This window comes from Chrysochloris asiatica, unplaced genomic scaffold (genome assembly GCF_000296735.1).
Source record: "Chrysochloris asiatica unplaced genomic scaffold, ChrAsi1.0 scaffold00113, whole genome shotgun sequence".
NCBI classification, from domain to species: Eukaryota; Metazoa; Chordata; class Mammalia; order Afrosoricida; family Chrysochloridae; genus Chrysochloris; species Chrysochloris asiatica.
The window spans coordinates 4,605,655-4,611,532 of NW_006408631.1; the positions used below are offsets into that span (position 1 = coordinate 4,605,655).

Genomic DNA, 5,878 nt, shown 5'->3' on the forward strand with positions numbered 1-5,878 from the left:
GACACCCTATTCCTTCTTCCTAGTTTGTCTTAGTCTGGAATCTCTCTTGAAACTGACCACTTTAAAACTTTAGTTTTGTTAAAATGTGCAAATAGAAATAATACAACAATTCACATATTCTCTGGCTTCTAAACATTTAACCATTGATGGTTTCAATAGGTGTTGTTGGTTCGTTATGGTTAAGGAATAGTTCAGATGCCTGATATTCTGTGAAAGCCAAACTCTCCCTTCTTTTTACCCAACAAACTCAGTTCCCTTTTCAGAAGTCTTGTCGAATGTTTTCTTTGTTTTCCTTGCCATCTTGCTGCTTAATTTGATAGATTTCATTTTCTAGTTGTATAATAGTCCATGCAATCTCATAATTCTTACTAACCAGAGATACCCAAGTAGATCCATTTCTCTCAGTTTTGACCCAGCTGTTAGTTGCATGTTCTTTCGCTGCCAGTTTAAATCTTGAATATGTTTCCTTAACTTTTGGAGCTCTTTCTGGGAGTGTTCAATCATATGAACTAAATTTTAATTATATACTTTCCAAGCATTGCATCCATGCTGTGACATGTAGTTTTAGATTCTCAATTCAGACTGCTGGTGTTCTAACTGGGCCATAGAATTATGTACATATTCTTGCCATGCAATAATATAATTTTTCTGACCTTAGGAAGGGACTGGAAGTTCATATCGTTTCATACTAAGCAACACAATTAGTTGCCGAGCAGACAATCTTGCAAATTCATTTCTCATTAGGTCTGTCTAAAAAGCAAAATAATCAGGGACTGTCAGGTAGCTTGTGTAGTTCTCTGTAGGCTGGTATCTATGAGTTTCCTCCTCCAACAATGTCACAGACACTTCCTGCACAACAGTCACCTCATAACCTTGATCAAAATAGGGCAGTACATCCACCATAACCTCTCCAGCTAGTAAACCTGTGTCCACCATTGCAGGGACCTTAAATTGGATTGTCAATGGTAGACTTTTGCAAGACCAATGACATTCATTGTAAAGATGTTTTTTTCCAACAACATATATAGAAATTTTACACGTATATCTCTCCAGATGGAATACATAGGAATCAAATTGACACTATCTGTGAAAAAAGAGGATGAAAAGGCTCATTCTCATCAACCAAAATAAAGCCAGGGGCTGACAGTGGAACAGACCATCAGTTGCTCATATGCAAGTTCAGGCTGAAGCTGAAGAAAATGAAAGCATCCAAGAAAGCCAAAATATGACTTAGAGTGTATCCCATCTGAATTTAGAGACCATCTCAAGAAAAGATTTGATACATTAAACACTAATATCTGAAAACCAGAAGAGTTGTGGCATGATATCAAGAACATCATAAATGAAAAAATAAAAAGGTCATTAAAAATACAGGAAAGAAAGAAAAGACAAAAATAGATGTCAGCTCCCCTCTAAGACTGAAACTCAAAGGGAACACTTTAGTAGACATGTAAGCTTGCCAGAAAACACATTGGTCTACTGGTGAATGGAAGAGGAGGAAAGGTGGCAATTAAGAAATGGGCTAAGTTCAACCATGTTCCATAGACTACTGTTGACTTGGAGATGAGAGAAAGAAGAGGAAGGACTGGTTGGTTCAAAGTGTAGTGAGACCTGGGGATACCTGAGCCCTTGGAAAAGGACATAGCTACGGAGGGCTAGAGCTAATAGTGAAGCATCCAGCTATTATGAAGAGAGGGGAGATGTACAAGAAGAATACCCAAACTTGCAGATAGTACTCATTTGATCTAGCCTCGATGGCTTGATAATCAAATATTGACTAGAGGAAGAGAAAAAAAAAATTTTTTTGATAAAGAAAAGAATGTAAATTGCTACAATTTGATGAATTTGACCTATAATTATGGATGTAGTAGCTCAAAATAACAATTGAGAGGGAAGGAGTCTTCACATCAAGTATCAATGTTATCTCCTCTGTATACAGGGTAGATAAGGACAGACAACTTAGACATTGGCTACCTAAAATGAGGGGGAAATAAAGGCATGAAGTGACTGGCTTATGAGTTTTCAAGAGAGAGTATAGTTTAAAAGTGTGTAGGGGAAGACAAAGTCCCCATTGAATAGTTTTCATCTCGTCTAGATGGGTCTGGTAAAAAGAGATGGGGGATAAGATTCTTATGATTCAACAGTGAGTAATTGATATCATGAATAATTGTGACTATCATAATTGTAAAGGTAGAAGTTTTGTAACAAAAATGGGGAAGTAGTTAATGTTACAGTCCAGAAACAGAGGACCCTAGGATCATAAAGGGAGAAGAGCACAAGCAGAAAGCGAGACCTTATCCAGAGAAACAGCGATACCAGAGATGGGAACATGGAGAGAGGGAGCAGTTGAGGACTCTAGATTCATGGAAAGAGAGGGACTGAGAGCTGGCGGCCAGGAGGCAGGCTTGCAGAATGTGCCCTTTGATGGTTTAAATTATTACACATGCCTGAGTGTTTAAAAAAAAAAGAGCTAAAATAAATAGAGAGAAATATTGTTAATTGATGGTACATGGAAGGGATTATAATCATTGTAATGAAACAAAGTATATAATTTGTTGGATGTGAAACTGATTATCTGCCCTATATACTTTCATTCAATTCACAATAAAAACTTAAAAAAAAAAAAAAGTCAGAAGAGACACTGAAGTTTGCCTTTGAATATAAAGCAGCCAAAACAAATGGAAGAAATAAGGAAGTAAAGGAGATGAATAGAAAAGTTCAAAGGGCAACTTGAGAAAACAAAGAAAAATATTACAAAATTTTTTTTGCAAAGAACTGGATCTAGAAAACCAAAAGGGAATAACATGCTTAGCATTTCTAATGCTGAAAGAACTGAAGAAAAAAGTCAATCCATGACTGCAATATTGAAGGATTGTTGTTGTTGTTAAGTGCCGTCAAGTCGGTTCTGACCCATAGTGACTCTCTAGAGGGTTTCCAAGGAGTGACTGGTGAGCTTGAACCACCAACCTTGCAGTTCAAACCAACTGTGTAGATTGGAAAAATATTGAACAGTGCCCAAAGTATCAAAACAAGATGGAAGGAAGACACAGAGTAACAGTACCAAATATAATTGGTTGACATTTAATCATTTTCAAGAGATAGTTTATGATGAAAAACTGATGGTATTGAAGGAAGGAAGAAGTCCAAGCTGCAGTTAAGGCATTTGTAGAAAACAAATCTCTAGAGATTAACCGAATACTAATTGAAATGTTTCAACAGACTGATGCAGTGGTAGAATCATTTGTTAGTCTATGCTAAACATTTGGGAAATAGTTATTTGGCCATTCAACTGTTACCTGGGAGAGATCCATATTTATGCCAATTTCACACAAAAAAGGGATGAAACAGAGTGTTAAAAGTTTTAAAAAATATTAATATCACATGCAAGTAAAATTTCCTGAAGATAATTAAAAACGTTTGCAGGAATACATCCATAGGGAGCTGCTAGAAGATGAAGAGTGGAAAGAACAGAATGTCAAGTACAAGTATCTCTTAAGTGCAGGCTTCAAAAATTTGGTGGACAATGACACTGCAAGATCATGGAATTTTCCCATGAACTTTTTGAAGCCTCTTCCTATTTATGTCAATGTTGTTTTTAGGCACCATCTAGTTGGTTCCAACTCATAGGAACTCTATGCACAATGGAATAAAGCATTGTCTTGTCCTCTTCCATCCTCACAATTGTTATGTTTGAACCTGTATATAATTTCCAAACTCTGTTAACTCCTTTTTTTTTTTTTTTTTAAATGGGCACAAATATTGATCTCTTTCAGTTTATTGGCCAGGTAGCTGTCTTCCAAATTTTTTACATAGACTAGTAAGTGCTTCTCCCACTGCATCAGTATTTTAAACCATTTCAGTTAGTATTCTGTCAATTTTTGGAGCTTTGTTTTTTCTGCAAACGCCTTATGTGCAGCTTGGACTTCTTCCTTCGATACCATCAGTTGTTGATCAAATTAGATCTTGCATTGGGCAAGTCTGCTTCAAAAGATCATTTGAAGTGGTCAAGAAAAAAGATAGCAGTTTGAGGACTAAAGTATGCCAGAACCAAGTCATGGTATTTTCAATCATTTCATATGCATGTGAAATCTGAAAAACAAGTAAGAACTCTGGAGAAGAACAAATACATCTGAATCATGACGCTGATGAAGAATATTGAAAGTACCATGGACTGCCAGAAGAACAAACAAATCTGTCTTGGAAGAAGTTCAGCCACAATGTTACTTTAAAGCAAAGATGGTAACACTTTGTCTCATGTACTTTGGACATGCTACCAAGAAAGATCATGTTTCAAAATTCAATACTCTGGTGCTATCTGATAGTGTTCCACTGCTATTCATAAAGTTTTCAGTGACTAAATATTCAGAGGTAATTCATCTTTCCTTCCTCTTCATCTGTCTTAGTCTGGAAGCTCAGCTGAAATCTGTCCACCATGGGTGAACCTGCTGTATTTAAAATACCAATGACATAGCCTCCAGAATCACAGCAACATGGAAGCTACGACAGTATAACAAATTGACAGATGAATGGAAATTGTCAAAGATTTTATTTTGCTTGAATCCATCATCAACACTCTTGGAAGCAGGTGTAAAGAAATGAAATGATGTATGTATTGCACTAGGCAAATCTGCTTCACAAGACCTTTTTAAAATGTTCAAGAGCAAGATGTTAGTTTGAGGACTAAAATGCACCTGACCCAAGCCATGGTATTTTCAATAGCCTCATATACATGTGAAAGTTGAACAGTGACTGAGGAAGACTGTAGAAGAATTGATGCATTTGGGTCATAGTGTTGGAAAAGAATATTAAAAGTACTGTCAGAAGAACAAACAAAGTTGTGTTGGTAGAAGTACAAGAATGCTCTTTGGCCAAGACTAAAACTCAAAGAGAACACACAAACAGGCTTGTAAACCTACTGGTGACTGCATTGGTCTGCTTGTGAGTGGAAGTTGGAGAAAGGCAGTAATGAAGACATGGGTTGAGTTTGATGATGTTCCGTTGTCTCCGATTGACCTGGAGAGCAGAGAGAGAACAGGGAGGGCTGGTAGATCTAGAGTTTGGGAGACTTGGGAACTCCTGAGCCCAGGCACACTGACCTAGTCACTTGGGGCTAGAGCTGAGAGTGAAGCATCCAGCTGATATGAAGTGGGGGGAGGTGTGCAAGGATGCTCAAACTTTCAGTACCCTTTTGACCTAGCTTGGATGGCTTGATGATCAGAACTCAACTGTTGTTGTTGTTGTTGTTAAGTGCCGTCGAGTCGGTTCCGACCCATAGCAACCCTGTACAGGGTTTCCAAGGGTGTAAATCCTTACGGGAGTAGAAAGCCTCATCTTTCTCCCGCGGAGCGGCTGGTAGTTTCGACCCGCTGACCTTAAGGTTCGCAGCCCGATTCGTAACCACTACACTAGAACTCAACTAGAGGAAGATAAAGAAGTTTGATACAGGAAGCAAATGTAAATTGCTACAATTTGATAACCTTTTCTTATGGAAGTAGTTGCTCTAAATGCCTACTGAGAGGAAAGGAGTCTTCACATTAAGGATCAAGTCTACCCCCTCAGTACACAGGGTTGATAGGAATGGGCAAATTAGACATTGGCTAGCTAAAATGTGCAGGGTCAGGGGGGACTATAAAGGCTCAAATGTCTGCCTTACAAGTTTTCAAGAGGGACTTTATTTCAGAGCAAGGTGGGGGGAGGTAGAATCTCCACTGAATAGTTTTCATCTTGTTTGGATGGGTCTGGTGAAAGGAAATGGGATAGGATTCTTTCGATTCGATAGTGAGTAATTGTTATCATGACCAATTGCAATTGTCACAACTGTAACAGTAGAAGATGTGCAACAAAAAGAGGGAAGTAATTAATCTTACATTCCAGGAAC

At 37.9% G+C, this 5,878-nt stretch overlaps 1 pseudogene; it reads right to left on the reverse strand.

Annotated features, from left to right (window-relative positions):
- Window positions 1–259: 259 nt before the first annotated feature.
- On the reverse strand, window positions 260–936 carry LOC102818907 (annotated as a pseudogene).
- Between the last annotated feature and the right edge of the window lie 4,942 nt (window positions 937–5,878).